This window comes from Bombus flavifrons, chromosome 11 (genome assembly GCF_040668555.2).
Source record: "Bombus flavifrons isolate JBK064 chromosome 11, iyBomFlav1_principal, whole genome shotgun sequence".
NCBI classification, from domain to species: Eukaryota; Metazoa; Arthropoda; class Insecta; order Hymenoptera; family Apidae; genus Bombus; species Bombus flavifrons.
Window position 1 is genome coordinate 7,131,276 of NC_138452.1, and position 16,715 is coordinate 7,147,990.

The window sequence follows — 16,715 nt, forward strand, 5'->3', positions numbered from 1 at the left end:
GAAGTGGAATCGAGTTCACGTAGGAACGCGTGCTACCACGCAAAATAAATCGTTCGATTAGACGTCGACGATGCAAAATTGCGGTGGAGCTCGTCAAATGGCACGAGTTCGATCAACTCGATTGCTTATTTAGGGAAAATTGCGATGTACGAGGAAGTTGGTACGTAATTTGGTACCAGGATAGGACGTAAGAGAAATTTTGTTGTAACGAAGGAATGAAAATTATTTCCGGCTACTCCGTTTAGAAGATTCAGACCGAGATTATTGTTCTCCTTTTTGAAATATGGGTATAGATATTTATCAATCTCTATTAATGTCTTCCGACATTAATCAGAATTAACGCACCGATCAAAATCAAGATCTTAATCAAAATAAATATACGCGTCGCTTAAAAATTGGAAACTAATGAAAGAACCATTGGACACGAAGATTAACCTCTTAATAATGAAACAAAGAGCATCACCTGCTACGAGTACTCGTGCACAAAGCGACGCGTCGGTTCTTATTTGTATCCTTTCCTTGAAATTACGATCGTTCGAAGTCCTCTTGATTCACCAACGCCCGGGGCTATAATCAAAATACAAGAAGAGAAAGCGAAAATAGTTGAAACCCCTCGTAGCTTGAAACTCGTTCGAGGCTTTCCTCGTCAGGACGAGCAAGCAAAAGAACGGAAACGGCAACAGACACAAAGTGGTACGCACGCTAATACTCGGCAACCCTCCATCTCTTTTTGAGGGTTGCAGATGTTCGCCACTCGGTTCTCGAAAGGGTGGAAAAGGTGGAACGAGTTGAAGTGCTTTCGAGTTACGAAAAAACGAAGGTGCACCGCGTTAATAACGAGCCGAGGCAGAAGATAGCGAAGAGGAACGACTAGCTCTATGTTTTTCTGGTCAAATTGCTAGATGATACTCTTCGCTAGCGAGAATGGTCTTCCTTATAATTCTTATCCACTTCGAACGTTCCTCCACGTACCTTCTTCAATATTTGAGGCAATTTCCTCGAGACTTCTTCAGGTCGATAGTTCGTTGGTCTCATCGAATATGTTGTTTTAAAATATTCGCGAGGAATATCGTACCATCGTCTATTAAAAAGTCCAGCTCCAATTAGACTTTAATAGTACACCTTAATAGTCTTTAATAGTCAATGACCGATGAATCGTTTGCAAATGAATTAAATATTTTCTATAGAATTATTGTACAAGCTACCAAAGCCAATATTCAAATTTGTAGTTTCATATATAATTCTCATGTCCGTTTCGTTTGCAGAAAATTTAAATTTTTATCAGAAACACGTGCAACCGAACAATGCCCATCCCTCTAGAAGACATTAAGAATTTACTTTCACCGAGAACATCGATAATTGCGTCTGAAAGCAACCACGAGCCGGGTTCCGGGGTTAACGTTCGATTGGTTCGTGCACGAATTTGCAATTCTCGGACAGACGAGAGGAAGGAATCGCCGAGGGGTGTCCGCAATTTCGCGGTGCAACCTCTCTGTCCGACGATTTGCATTGCAAGACCACGTCCTCACCGAGACTTCCTTCCTTGGACGAGCTCTAATTCTCGAGGACCAGCCGGACGTCCGATTTCCGATTTTCTAGCCCTTTCCTACGGTAACCGGAAGTCGGGCGTCAAGTGGTCCATTCCCTATCTCGATTCACCGCTCTATTTCCTCCATTCTCATCGTTGATACTCGAATTCGATGCTTTGGCTGATTTGACAATTTTCGACCTTCGAAGAAAGGGTCTTTAAAATTCTCTTCACACGTTTTTGAATAATATTCGAAACTTGGTTTTTGAATAATACTTAATATTCTCAATGCTAAGCTTATATCGGTTTTCGAAGAAATTGCGAATTGTAGGTAACAAAATTTGAGCGTTGGAACTTCAAGTCTGCAGTTAAGGCCTCGTGGAGTTAGTTTCACTTCGGTACCTTGTGGTATGCACTAGTTAACATTTGGTAAGACCAATTTAGTTGGCTCCAACGTTTATAACGTATCGATTGTTCTTGCAAGCGATCCTAGAATCGAATTTATATCGATCTGGCCCTATATATCGTGCAGGATGTTGTAGCTTAACTTAAACATACGCGATAACTTCCAGACTATGCGTTACACAAACAATTATTATATACAGAAGTTGCGTGTTTCGGAAAGCCACATCGTACGATATATGCCTTCGTAGATAAAGACGTTTCGAAATTAAAAAAATTAACTTAGTCTATTTAAATGACGCGTTAAAATAATCAAAGGCAAATTTCATCGTTTCTAAATCTGATACTCAACTATGGAAATACTAATTGTCGTCTAAAGAAAATGGTATCTTGCACTAGATCATCCACACACTTTTGCCCTCTCTGTGAGTCAAGAAACCTTCCTCCTCGCAGCTCACATTGTACAATTTGTTCTTCGCCTTATTACCCTCTATTACCGAGCATCTTTTCCTTAATATTCACCGACAGAAACCTCGAAGTCGTTTAGTTTATACGACAAGCATAAAACGCAAGCGAGCCACAGTGCCGATTAGCATCCGGCCGGAACGAATTCGCAGTTACGCGACGCCAAGGATGAATATCACTCCGTAAAGCTCGACGACGTGCAATTAAGAACAATGCATTCGTTACGTCGACGCGATAGCCGTACGCGATACACCGTTTACCTTGAGTCGCGTCTCGTCGTCGTTGTCGAGGATCGTCGATGTTGATCTCGGCATCGTGCTTTCCCCGCGGGTGCAAAGAGATTTATAAGGTCAAGTGGCGAGACACGCCGCGCTGTCGCTAACTTTTACGAGCGTCATTAATATTTCCTTCTCCTTTCTGTTTCAGGTAAGCTTTCGGCACGAAAGAGGAAACGGAGTAAAAAAGAAACGTCGTCGTTCGTGAAGAACGTGACTGCAGGCGTTCAACTCGCGACTTCCCTTTCGCTTCCCTTCCGTAATCTCGTTTACTGTTGCTGGCGAATCTTCTTTGATGTCTCGGTCCACGGATTTGAGAGACGCGCGTAAGTTGATGAGATCATTTGTCATTCGATGAAAGCCCCGAGGGATGGGAAGCCGTGGGTTGGTTATTGGACCCGTGATTTGTTTTAATTTGGAAGAAAGAGATTGTTGAGAATGTCTGTGGTTTCGCCGCGTTCTATATTAAGGATATTAATATACAACGTGGCAAGTATTTGATAATTTGTCGCAGATATCCTATTATATTACTTTTAATACGTTCGGTAATTAATACTGAAACTACATACCAGAACAGTTAAAGTAACCGTTATCAAATTTTTAGTTTTCGCAATTAATAAAATTACGTAAGTATTTTTCCTGATATTAATGTTTTTAGATTATTAGGAGGAAACAATAGAAAGACGATCGTTCTTTTAGTCAAAAATTCTAGTATATTAATTAATTGAATCGAACGAAAGGAGAGTGTAATACCAGGTGTAATATCCAAATACTTTTTCAAATACTTTTACGAATAAAAGCTATTAAGGGTGCCATTTGGAAGAGCTTAAACAGCTTGCTCGAAGACCAGATCTCTCGCCGCAGACGTTCTTCGTGAACGAAAAAAGAGCGTGACTAAAGGAGCTGAAGCGAAACGGGGGTGTGAGAAAGGGACACGTAGGGAAAACAGTGGTCAAGGAAACGAACGAAAATTTCCTGGAGCATAAACACGAATACGAGAAACCGAGAGAGCACGAATGGGAATAAAGGGAGATCGGTGGTAAGGGTCGAAAGGGGTCGAAAGGGGTCGAAAGAGGTTAGAGCAAGAGAAATGGTTGGTGCGACGACAAAAACGGCGATTAGGGGAGGTGCTGACAGCGCTTGGGTGGGTAATGCTGACCGCACACCGCAGCGTACACCTGCAACCCCCTAGCCACCCTTTCCTCTCTCTTCTTCGTGCTTCCGCCTCTCGGAACTGGCTCGAGATATCTCTCGTAATTCCGATAAAATAATGAATGACCATCGACAGCGCCGGTTAAATAAAACAATCGAACAGGCTTTTTACTCTACACCTAATCGTGCGGGATGTTTTCGACTGATATTCCTACTAACAACTACAATTAATGTACTGATAATTATGTTATTACATTAATAACTGCATTGTCTTTTCTTCTTTCCTATTGAAAGATATTTTTTAACGTATAGTTATTTAAGAGAAGAATTTCCTTTCTTTATCGTTTAATAATTTCTATCGAAAATATCTGTTTTAGTCGATAAACGATAGTTTCGCTTCACATTGTATTTCGTTTATTCCGCATGATATCTGATTCTACTTTTGTTAATTCTCGGCCTTTGCATAGATCTCAAAATACACCATATATTCTCTACTAACAGCACGCTACATTCAAATTAAATTCTACTTTTTACATGGGTTGTCCGTCACGGAAGAGAAAGAGAGTACTTCGATCCATCACAGTTGTTCCACTTACAATTTCATCAAACGGCAGACACGACGGAGATCGGATTCGAATTTCGAACTAATTTCAAATAAACCCACTGTCGAGGTATAGTCAATAAAAAATCGGCCAAAAATCCCGCTGGGAACGGAATACTTCGGTGCGGGATAATTTTCAGTGACAATGAAAGATTCATTTTTCCATTCGTTTCGTTTCTTTCTTTACTTTCAACGCGTAGCTGGTCGCTGGCAGAGGATATACACCGTTCCGAGTTGTCAGAAACTACAACGTTCGAAGCGTGTAATGACAGGACATTGAACGCGAGGGACGAGTTTCTCGCGATCGTTAACGCGAGTGGATTTCGAGACACGGCGGAGGATACCGTTTTATTAGATTTAACGTTGGTTGAACGGTACCCGTTGTCACAGTCTGCCCGTTTATACACAGGATTTTCCGTATTGATTTTACTAATTAGCCGTCGCCGTGCACGTGCACGCGGTTCTGCGCGTAAGAATCCAACGGAGACCCGCCCCTTACGTTGACACTGCAATCCCTTTGCCATCCGTTGGGAATATTTCAAGCGGAGAGCTCGCGTCGATGGCCACTTCTGTTGACGCCCTCGTTTCGAGATCTGGCTCCCATCTCGCTTTCTTTTTATTCGATTTTAAGCCGTGTCTCTGCTTTTATTTCTACGTCGAAGCTCCGCAACATTGAAAGTTTTGTACAAAAGATTTTTACCTCCGCAGTGTGAAATTGAAACAAGTAAAAGAGGAAATGTCCAAATATCATATCTATACACGTATACATTCTCGTCATATTTTTTCTCCCAAATAAATTCCTTTCTATTTTTAAGTTAATTCCTTTCTATTTTACAGTTAACGTTTACCTTGTTAAACTTGCTTTCGTTCACAGCCATAACTTCGTTCGATTTCCATATCAGTCTCTCACCCCCTTCCCCCCCCCCGCCCTATCGTTAAGTGGCTTACGTTTCGCGATAAGACGCGGAACTTATAGGACCTCCGGTTCTTCCGCCTTCGACCCTTCGCTCGAAGGGACCGTTGTGCACACTAGCTGCTCGTCGGTTCAAGAGAAATGGTCTGGCAGCATGTAGTTTAACTACAAACACAAGGACGTTGTGTCAACGCTAGAATGTCGCCGAAGATACGTTCGGAGAAGCGACTTAATTGTCCGTATAAATATCGAACGGCACCGAGGATATCGGTTATTGTTTCAGAAAACTCTTATCACTGTGTGCTGCGTTTCAAAGATAGAGCTGTCCTTCGAGAAGACCTTAATACCATGGAATGATTCGGAAAAGGTGTAAATATTTTTTATTGCGATTACATTTTTAACTTGGACAATATATATATATATATATATATATATATATATATATACGTGTATAAATATTTAATTATTAATCGGCAATTCTCAGGGTCGAATGGATTTTAGTTTCGAACGCATGATCAGGAGGGTTGAATGGGGGCGCGGAAGGCAGATAAAATGGTTCATTTTCGTCGAACAATACGCTGCCGTGTGTAACAGGGCACCAATTATTCGATCATAGGAACAGAGTATCTCGCGCGACTAGCCATTGTATAGGAATAATTTCGCGGGTTCGCGCGTTTGTTTAAAAGAATGATATCTATGCAAATGACCGGAGAAGGGAACAGCGTCGACGACGAACGCTGCGCCATTAATTACATTTTCATTAGTTTACTTGCGCGTTGCAAAAGCGACGCCGAATTCCCGACCTGTTTGCGAAACGCGCGACGAATCGCAGCAAGAGCTTCGTTTTTCTGTTTACGCGCCATCTGCTTGGCGACCGTTGAATGCGAATTTCGCACGATCCTCGTTTAAACCTGCACCTAGGCTAACTGCACCTGTATGTGTCTCTGCAATTTGAACGGTTCGACACAGCGTGTCTGGGTTTCGAACGAAATTCGCATGAAACTGGTGTTTTTCTCCTGTCCATGTTTGTCCAATTGAGTCAAATTGATATGTGCAGTTTAGATCGTGAAATAGTACCATTTTGCACTTTTTTTCACGGGTTTGAAGATGTTTATACGCAGAAAATTTAGAGATTAATTTATAGATACGTTGGTTACGTAAAGATTGAGTAAAAATAGATTAGCAACCCTAACACGCTGTTTGGTTTACTTTTAGTCTAGCTGGAATGACAGAATCATTATTAACATGTATAACTTCACGCTTCTGATTTCTCTTCAAAGAGCAAGATCGGAACAGCTACAAGGCAAACAGGAAGATGTAAATTAAAGGAGGATGAAAAACGATATAACGACAGAAACCAGTCGTCTGATTCCTCGATATAATATTCGTGAACTCCGACTTGGTTATTTCCGAAAGTTTGATTTATTTTCTGTACGACGATCGAATATCAGAAGTAAACGCTAAACGAAACGAAACAAATCATTTCTTTCGTTGGCAAAAATAATTCTCATAGACGTTCACCGATGTGGAAGGGGCCAGGCACTTTTCCAGGAAAGGAAAAAGTGTTCGCGTTTTTGTCCCGTTGATTTTTGGTGTAGCAAATTGCCCTCGTTATTGAGGCTATCGTTCAAAGGAGCCTTCGACCAGTAAAGAACCGGCTAGCAAAGTGGAAGGGATGGGAGGAAGACAAAGGAACGAGGTGGAAAAAGGAAAATCGGAAGCGAGACACGAGTCAGCAGAAACACGGCGCATTTTGTTGCTCGGAGCCAGGAACAAAAAGCGAAGCTTACGAAACAAAGGGTTGAAGCGTCACATGTTTTTCCTCGTTAAGCTGGCCCCACTTAGGCAAATTGCTTAATTAACTCATTTAATTATACGGCAGCCCTGTCCTTAAGACCCAAACCGTTTTCGGGGGACGAGGAACTCGTGCAGAGCCGAGGACTCGTTGATTCTAATTTACCTCTGTGATAAGTCGTTCGTTCGTTCGAACTTTCGTCCCCTCCCTCCTCTTCATCAGCAATCTTCGTGTCGATGAAGCGTCATGGGACACGATTGATTGTAATTTCCATCCGTTGCTAATGAGTACTAGCTGAAGAATGAGCGATGGATGAAATTGATTAGGGATTTGGAAGGAATCTTATTAGGAACATACCTTCTTTCTTAATGAAATCATTTAAAGAGTAGCGAATTCATGGAATGATTAGACGTACAATCTCCATCGCTTCGTAGGATTCCTCGAGCTAATTTTTACTTACAAAAATCTATCGCTAACTCCACAATGGATTAACCTTTACAATTTCGTACAATGATGCTAAAGAAACGCTGTTCTTTCTAAAAGCAAGGAAAGAAAAAGATTGCCAATTCGTAGAGAATTAACGAAGTTTCAAGAACACAGCAGCCCTGTCTCGAAGAAATTCACCAAGTGTAAGCTGGCGATCGTCGAAGCACGGTAGCATGGAATTCGAGCGTAGAAGGGTGCACACGGGCAAATTAGATCTAGGGAGAGGAGGTAGAGGAACGAAAAGCTAGAGTCAAGAGACAGAGGCGCACGCACGGCAGACCGAGGCTTCTATTTTCCCAATTATTCGTCGACATTCGGTATTCGCTCGGGCGTGTGGAAAGATTTTTGGTCGAAATAATTATAAAGTCGCTCTGTCGAAATTCCAGGAAATACCCTGACCAGATAGACAGACGCAATTAAAACCGGCGAGGTAATTGAATCGTAGAACCGAAACTTCCGTTAATGAGCCACTATCAGTACGTAACGGTTGTTTTAATGAGCATTGCTTGGAATATAAGGCTTCCGTTGCGCCCATCCGCAGGCCACTCTAATTATCCTTACATCCCCTCCGATGAGCCTTTTACCGTTAGATGCCTCTCGTTTTCGAATCTTCAGGTTTCCCTCTCTTTCTTTTTTAGCTGCTTTCTTCCTTGTTTTTTCGTTTTATAACTCCTCGTCTTTGCCCGAATCTCGTGTTTAGTAAGTATGGCTAATGTCGAGTCGTTATCAAAATGTTCTACCTCGGTTTTGACGAAACGCTATGATTATTAAAGCTACTATTATACACTGTGGTTCTACGTTCGTGGTGCGATTAAAGTTCAGGAAATTCTATGATCAAAATAAGCCGAAAGTGGAGAATTAAGTTTGGAGTTTGAGGCCTGGCTTACGAGAAGATAGACGTTGCACATGTTTGATCGTCAGCTTCCTAACGATTTGATTCTCCTTGACATGGGTTCGCAACTCGTTAATAAACCAATATAGAAAAACTCGACGTTCCAAGAGTAGAAAAATACATCAATTTTCTTTTATTAACCATCGTAGAAGAAGGTTCTCATGAAAATAGCGACGTGGATGTTTTATTCGTGACGAAGGTTCGTTTGTGAGCTGCTTCAGCTGACAGTTCTTGTAATTCCGGTCCTCGGGCAATATTACCGTACTCTCGAAACTCCTGGACACAGATTTATGATCTCGTACATCCCCGGAAGGTCCTGTATGGTGGTCTTTAGATATCGTCAGAGGTCTTTAGACTGCGCGGTAAAATGAATCGAACCATAGCTTCGTTCGAAGGAAGTTTATCTTCTTGCAGAATCTGGAAGTTGATTCGGTATTACGAACCGAAACAAGTCCAACGTTCCGCTAACATTCCACCAGCTTTCTGCAAGTGTTCTCTTCCAAACAAGTCGAGTGTTCTACAAATCTCGCAGAAGTGTTCTACAAGCATCCTACGAGTGTTTTTCCGGATTCTTCAACGAGTCAACAATATTCTTCGCGAGTTCTTCTTCCATCAAAAGCTACGAGCATTTTTCTATTATTCGCTGCATGTTTATTTGTGGCTTTCGAGTACAAACCTAATGGCAGAGGAAAAATAGAATTTCTGTTACGTCATGTCTTGTGACTATCAACATTTACCGAAAACTTTAAGCCGCGCCTTCGGGAAATCCTGCACGGTATAAAATAATTAACGTTTTTAGTTCGTCATTATTAAACATTGGATATATCAAACTATCTATAACTTAACTTTGAAATCTTCGTTATTAAATTCATAGCAACGAGAAATCATTATTTGTGTAAAAAATTTGTCACGTTGAATATAACTGATTATCAATTAGATTAAATTACAGATATTATTCGGTCATTTCCATTCACAAACTTTGTACCGTTAACAATTTTTATTTAATGCAACATCAGGATGCTGAAGTTTCTCTTATCGGATATTACTCTCATTACTCCACATTTAATTACTTCATAGACTCCCAGGAGGTCGAACATGATTAGGATACTAAGTAGACGGGAGGTTTCTCTCAAATTAGACGCAAGTTTGCTATCAATTTCTCTGCTGAACCATTACGAGTCGCCTATTTATCGAAATTGCTTCATAGCAACGTAGTAATCAGTCTGGATCTATGTCCTTCCAAAATATATCGTAACGCATATTGTATGCAATAATGTTTCACGATCGTCTCACGTGTTCTGACGATTGAAATTGGTGACAGTTATTGCAACTTCATCGGCTAATACTTAAGATATTGTTATTCATCGATTATTTAATTTTTTTTCAACCTGTTTTTAATGTTACCGATCAAATATGCCCTCTGCTGAAATTCATATTGTTAATCCATTTGTCACGAAAGAATCTTTTTGTTGCAATCTGAAGCATCTGATAAAATTAGTCTGATAAAATTAGAGCTTTATATTTATGTTTTGTTCACCTTATAACCGGAAAATGTCGACTATAAAAATATAAAATAATAAAATATAATAGTATCTAATTAATTAGTTGCGAATATTTTTGCATAAACAGAACTAATGGTCCATTTTATCATTGAATACGAAGCTACGTCTGTCTAATATAAAACCGATCGTTATTTTATATTCAGAATACACTGTGTCGTTCCCTATTTCTTTCCTTTCTCTCTCTTTCCCTGTTACTACGACTGTATCTTGATTACTTTGATCCAATTAAATAAGTTCCAGCGCGTAATTATTTTTATATTATACGAGGACAGTGGAATAACCACGGAATCGAATTTATTGAACAGTACAACCGGACACAGGCAAATACCAGATGGAATTTTTTTTTGATATCTCATTACCACGGAACATTTTATTTCTTGCGATCTTTGCATTATCCGTAGAACATTATTTTTAACGCGCACGTTCATTAAAAATTCGTCGACGACGGGGCGGCGGTTTACAAAGACTGATATTCGCGAAAATCCATTGCAATTTCCCTCTGGTTTCATCGACTTCGTTCTTCGGAAAAGCAACTGCACAGCATCGATCGATAAAAGTCGGCCATTTGTCCAAACGAATTCTCCTCAGCGAAATATCGGGCATTTTTCAATCAATTTCAAAAATCCAGGTGATCAATTGATAGAGCGACGCGTCCATCAATTGTTATTTCGAATTAGTCCTTGGGAAAATAACATGAAATGACGATGGATCGAGACGAAAGTGGTCTGAGAAGCTAAGCGATTTTCCGTAAATGAAAATGTCGATAACTTTCGGTAAGTTGAAACGAAATTACTGTTTTGAGCCAGAGTGAAATTTCGCGTGTCATTACGTGGTAATCCTTGGCGACTGATAAATAAGACCAAACGATTTTGACACCGCGAAGTTCTTCAATTTCAATTTTTATCTCGTCCAAATAATTCGTTTCGTGAAACGAGTTAAATTGGACGAGTTTACCTTTTGCGTTTATTATCGGAAATTGACGTTTACTCGTTAGCACACCGCGAAACTTTATCTTTGATTTTTATCGCTTAATAACCGATTGGATATGTTTGTACGTTTTTTAAATATTCGCATACGGAGTAATAAAACCTTGTTCTTTCGCTAGAATTTGCTTCAATGACAATCATCCAACATCGAACACAATTCGTTACGGAAAAGTAGAGAACAGCAGACATGAAGAAAAACATATACTAAGACGATAGCAATATAGACGAAGAGGAAGTACATTAATTTTTGTAAATGCCTACAGGATAGTATTATGGGATATCGTTCGTAACGATTTATGGCGACAGATATTTTATAATTAATTAATTATCTACCGTGGAAACGGCGGCTTTCCGCTAAATTGCTGATCAGCTACTCGCCAGCCCATTACGATGTTTTATTTGCGGCTTCGCGACGCGTTCTAGCGATTATTTTAAAATACTTGCAGCCCGTGCGAATCATCGACACCTGGTTGTTTAACGATATGGATAATTACATCCAGTGAAACGATAAATCTCGTTTAAGCCGATCGCACGGTTTTTTTTCAGTGAAAATTAGAGGCCGAGCTTGGGAATTTAATACGTATGAAATATCGACGATAATTGGAATTTTATCCTTCATAGCATATCCCAACCTATACTCGGATTTCCCTTATTTTGTTTCCAATTTTCGCGTTCCGACTAATCGTCGTTTTTACGATACTAATACACTTTCAGTCGATAACTGCGACTCTAACTAATTCATAAAAACACTAATGGGACACATATTCGCACGTTCCAACGTTTCTATCGCATCGATTTTTAGAAGAATCACTGATTTCGATCGGCAAAACGAAATACTCCATTTACTCGCCGGTGGAAAAACAAAAACTACGAGGAATCTATGTCCCGTTTCATCGAATCCCGGCTTCCTGACGAAAGTTTCGGACAGTGTTCTGCAAGTGGAGTGTCCGGCGAAAACTTTTGCTCCATGGAGGATAGCTCGTCGTACCGTAACTTTTGATCGGTATCGGATTTCAAGACCTGGACGAGCCACTGCCACTGCAGTCGTTGACGTTCGTTGGCTCTTGCATGTTATTGTCGCCGGTTGTATAACGAGAATTTCTGTCCGATTTTCAAACGATACGTTTCCTTTCGTCAGGTAGGAAACTATGATTTATATCGTATGTGCGAAAATTAAGCATGGATTAACACTAGAACTATCGAAGCTATTTTTATCAAAACCAGTCAAAATGAGTGGTCTTTAAAAAATACGTAATAATAGAATATTTTTCTATTTATTGATTTATTACTTTCTTGCAGGGATTGACACATTTATGAAATTGTAGAGCCATTTTGACTGGTATTGGGGTTTGGTTGGGGTTAGGTATTGGTATAAGTTGCCTTAATACAGAATTATTTTAAGTTTGACTACTAAAAAAACATAATAAAATTCATTGTAGTATTCTTTTAGTTATTGTGGCGAAAACGAATTATAAAACGAGTCGATTTGACTGGTATGGTATTTCTAGTGTTAACCATATGAAATTTTGGAAAATGATATTTAACATTGTGTAAGTTCTAACATGTCGACAAATCAACAATTTACCAGATTATTCCACTGACATATGATCATCTACCTTAAATTCTTTATTAACCTTGTCTCTAAGCGTTGAAAATCAATGTTGTCTCGAAATAATGGCACGAAACAACGTCATCGAGGGATCTCGTTCGTGCAAGCCCATAGTGTTTCCTAAACGCTTAATGAGTTAGTCAGATACACAACTGCTAATATGTATAATAGACTCTGGCTATTATCCTAAACAATCTGTGGCTTGTTTAACGGTCAGCTAACGATCTTGGCACGATCGGGCAAATAATTAATATTGGCGTACGATGGAATTTACACGTCGGCGTACACAAATACGAATTTAATATCTTAGCATCGACCTATTGGTCTGCACCTCTGCGAAGATTGAATCCTATCATCGATCGATTGTCTCAATTCTAAATATCCTACGATGTCATATCGATGATTAAACACGCTTCTCGTCAAATTTACGTTTAGTTAGTAGCAACGTCCGTGGTTATTTTTTTTTTATTATATGTTTTATCTCTCGTACGCTTCAATTTCAAAAATGCCATTTAATTGTTCATTTCTTATTTCATGGGAATTCAGGAGCTCGAATAGATTCGTACGATAATCGAACATCGAAGAATAACGAAACAGCTCGTCGAGTACAGGTATTTCAGGACGATACTTTTGCGTTACATCGGAAGCAAGATTTTATGATGCGGTCGTAGCAAGGAAATCGGTAGAACCAGGGTCTCGGAAGTCACCAGGAATTCCGACGATCTCGTTAGTGGATCGGCAAGTTTCTATTGGCCGTTAGAAACTCCATTGTTGTACTTTCGGTCCGGGGTTAGAGAGGAGCAGAAGCGAAACGTCCTCCTGTTGATTCGTACACCGCGGCCAATGATTTCCACACCATCGAACTCGCGTTCTCTGCTCGACCGAAACACTGTCTACTCGTTCCTCCCTTATTCCGCTCTAATTGACCGTGGACGATACACGAAATTGCCGTGCAGTGGCGTTCGAGGCTCGTGACTCCCCGAACAGAAAAGGAATTTCACTCTCGAGAGCGAGCCCGAACAGGAAACGTTCAGGAAACGACGCGACGGAACGTTCTTCTTCTTTTTTTTCCTTTTTCTAAATTCGCGAGGATCCCTTCGTTACCAGCTCCCTTTCGTTCGCGCTTCCGCGATCGTTCATGGAATCGTGCAATCGAACGGAAAACCCAGCTTCTGGATGAACAGTTTCAGCTCTTTCACATTTGAATTGGAATTTTTTAGTTGCCTGTTATTATCATCGGTTGATTCTAGAATATTTGGTGGATATTTTTAATTGGACGTATACACGTGGTATAAGTTGGTTCTCGCTGCTACTTTTCATAAGATCGTTAAAAAATTATCGTTACAAGAAATTCACCATCGTATTCTTTCAAATCGTGGAAACGTACCGAGACAGTAAACTGTGGATGTTCGTGAATTTATGGGTAGACGCAAGAATATACATAATGCGTAAAATATTCAGAAATACATGAAAATATCCAAAGTACTCGTTGCAGAATTTAATAGACGAACGAAATCTCTGCTTGTGTTCCGTTTCTGTAGCTCTATTCGTGAAAATAGAAATTTATGCACGGTTATCCAACTATAAGTCTATTTTGAACTTCTACTCTGTGATCTCACTAAATCACAGTCGGTCTATTATCGGTAATATCGTTGAAATTCGCGATCTCGAAACCGACAATTCATCGTCGGAAGCTCTCTCGACTTCCTAAGATTTAATCGTAATAAATGCGATTTTCGCCAATTTCCACTTACCATTATCTCCTTCTTTATCGTTGTTGGAGACAATGGAGGTTCGGAAACTGGCAGATCGAAGCGATTTCTTCGATAACAGAGACCGGAAGAGTCAGCAACGACGGAAGTTGCCGTGACCAGTCATTAATCGCGAAGATAGCGGATTGAGGATGGTTCAGCAGATGCGATGGAGGCGAAACGAAGCGGACGAGGTGACGGTGGGTGGTGAGACACGAGCCAGCCAGGGATTAAAGGACCTCGATGGCTGGTGTGCGGCTGTCATTGATAGTTGTGATTAATGTGCGATATGTCGCGACGATAACTTGATTATGCGGGTGGGTGGATTTATCCCTCTTTCTCTCTTGATCCTCGGTTTCCTTTCTCGCTTTTGCTTCGAATCGTATGTTCCCTTTTGTCAATGATCGACGATGTATTTTCATTCTTCATTTGTGTATCGGATCTTTATCGCTTATTTGCCAATCTATGTTTCAACGTCAGCTCATTTTTACAACACGAAATGTCGTATTTTTTCCCATCTTTCTCTTGGTTTATTCCATTTTACTTTGATATCGACGATCTTTCAAAAAATTAGCGGGGAAATTTGTTAGGATAAATTAATTTTTATTATCAATATTTCACACTTCGTGACCATGTGTGTGAATTTATTCGCGAGCTGTTCGTAAACGCTATCCACTTCTTTGCTCGAGATCCGGCTAACCCTGATGTATCGGTTATGTGGCAAGTATTTCACCTCGACAGGGTTAAAGAAATATTAACCTTCAAGCGGAGTGATGGATTGCAATCGCGGATGGTTTATTCAAGTGTCGAAGAGATACGATCCAGCGGGTTATGCTTGAAGTTTAGTCGATTTAGAATTCTACATATATTCAATAGATTTCTTCGATGCCCACCTAAATTTGCAATTAAATCAAACACACGATCTTTCTCATGCTCTGCTTTCCCGATTAATCATACATCGTGTAAAAAGTCGAGAAAATAAATTCCCTTCACCTTCAGTCTGAATCCATTTAATTACCAGCTGCATGATCGAAATACATAATTAATCACGAGGCATAATAAACAGGGACACGGCGTGATATAAAGCAAAGCACGATAAAAGAGTCTTAAAATATCATTATTACGTCGGGAGAAAAGAAAAATTGTTTCTATCGCGACGCAATCGGCGACTGCGCAACTCTTTGAGTCGACTTTGCAAACGACACGACTCAATTAGAATATGTTCATGGTGTGCTCGTCGAGATCGTAAAAAGGCAGAAAAATAACATGGAAGGAGGAGAAGAAACGAGGTGGAAGAAAGCAAGCAGCAGTTTTTTTATCCTCTGAACGAAATACACACTCGTCACAGTGTTTTGACGTAGCTGACACAGTACGTTGTTTTGAAAGAAAAGGATAAAACAAGAAAGTAGAATAGAGGGGTTGATCCTTGAAGCAATTAATTATTGCCCTCTTTGTCCTTCTTTGGAAAGCATCCCCCGTCCACGCGGGCTAAAAGTACACGCGATGAATTACTCAGCAAACTCTTGGGCACCTGCTGATTCTCGGACAAAATCCGTCATCAATCATATCAGCACGCCTCGTTCGTCTACCGTGTTGCTCGCCTCGTCCTTCTTCTTTATCGTCTCGTGCTTTAAGTCCTCATGGAATACGGTAATGAATCAATTCAGGAACAGATTAGCCTGGTCCGACAATTAGCGATGGTACGTTTCTAAAAATGACAACATGGATTGCGAGATTTCTTCAGTTTTCGAGGAAATAATTCTCAACCACAGGTGTCTTATATTTTTACTATTACCGTGGATGTATAATCTCTCAGAAATATTATTTGATAATTTTATCTACCAAATCACTGTTATATCAAAATTAATTCAATATAATTGAAACATTGAAATCCTTAAAATTCATTGCCGCGACGAATGAAATAGATATTTTAATTCTTCTCAGACAGATATACCACGATTAACGATGAATCCCTTTCGAGTTTTGATCGATCCGATCTCAATTACGATCGATATTAAATTTTCAATCGAACCGCTTGGCGGAATTAACCTGCTTCTCTGCACGACCTAAAATAATGTTCATACATTCACCGCATCGAGAAATTGAGCTTTCCCGTTATAGTTATAGTTGGATTGCAGGTGGTGAATTCGTTAAATCTCCGGAGAATATCCTGAAACTTCTTGCCGGGGATCATTGCGTTTCTGTTTCAATAACCCAGTCACGACTCATCGCTCGCGGCCACCAGCGCCGTTTAATTCTATTTCGCGTCGGATCCATTCCACGGAAGAATTACGGACC

At 40.2% G+C, this 16,715-nt stretch overlaps 1 protein-coding gene and 1 long non-coding RNA gene across 4 annotated transcripts in view; both read left to right on the top strand.

The window, feature by feature from the left end:
* Fas3 (fasciclin 3) overlaps positions 1-16,715 on the top strand; it is a 344,259-nt gene that overhangs the window by 191,724 nt on the left and 135,820 nt on the right. The window lies entirely within an intron of this gene.
* The window catches only part of LOC138184646 (uncharacterized), a 138,471-nt gene that overhangs the window by 49,447 nt on the left and 72,309 nt on the right, over positions 1-16,715 (top strand). The window contains exon 2 of the long non-coding RNA XR_011174366.1: positions 2,822-2,996. This is a non-coding gene — a long non-coding RNA (uncharacterized LOC138184646). The remainder of the gene's footprint in view (positions 1-2,821; positions 2,997-16,715) is intronic.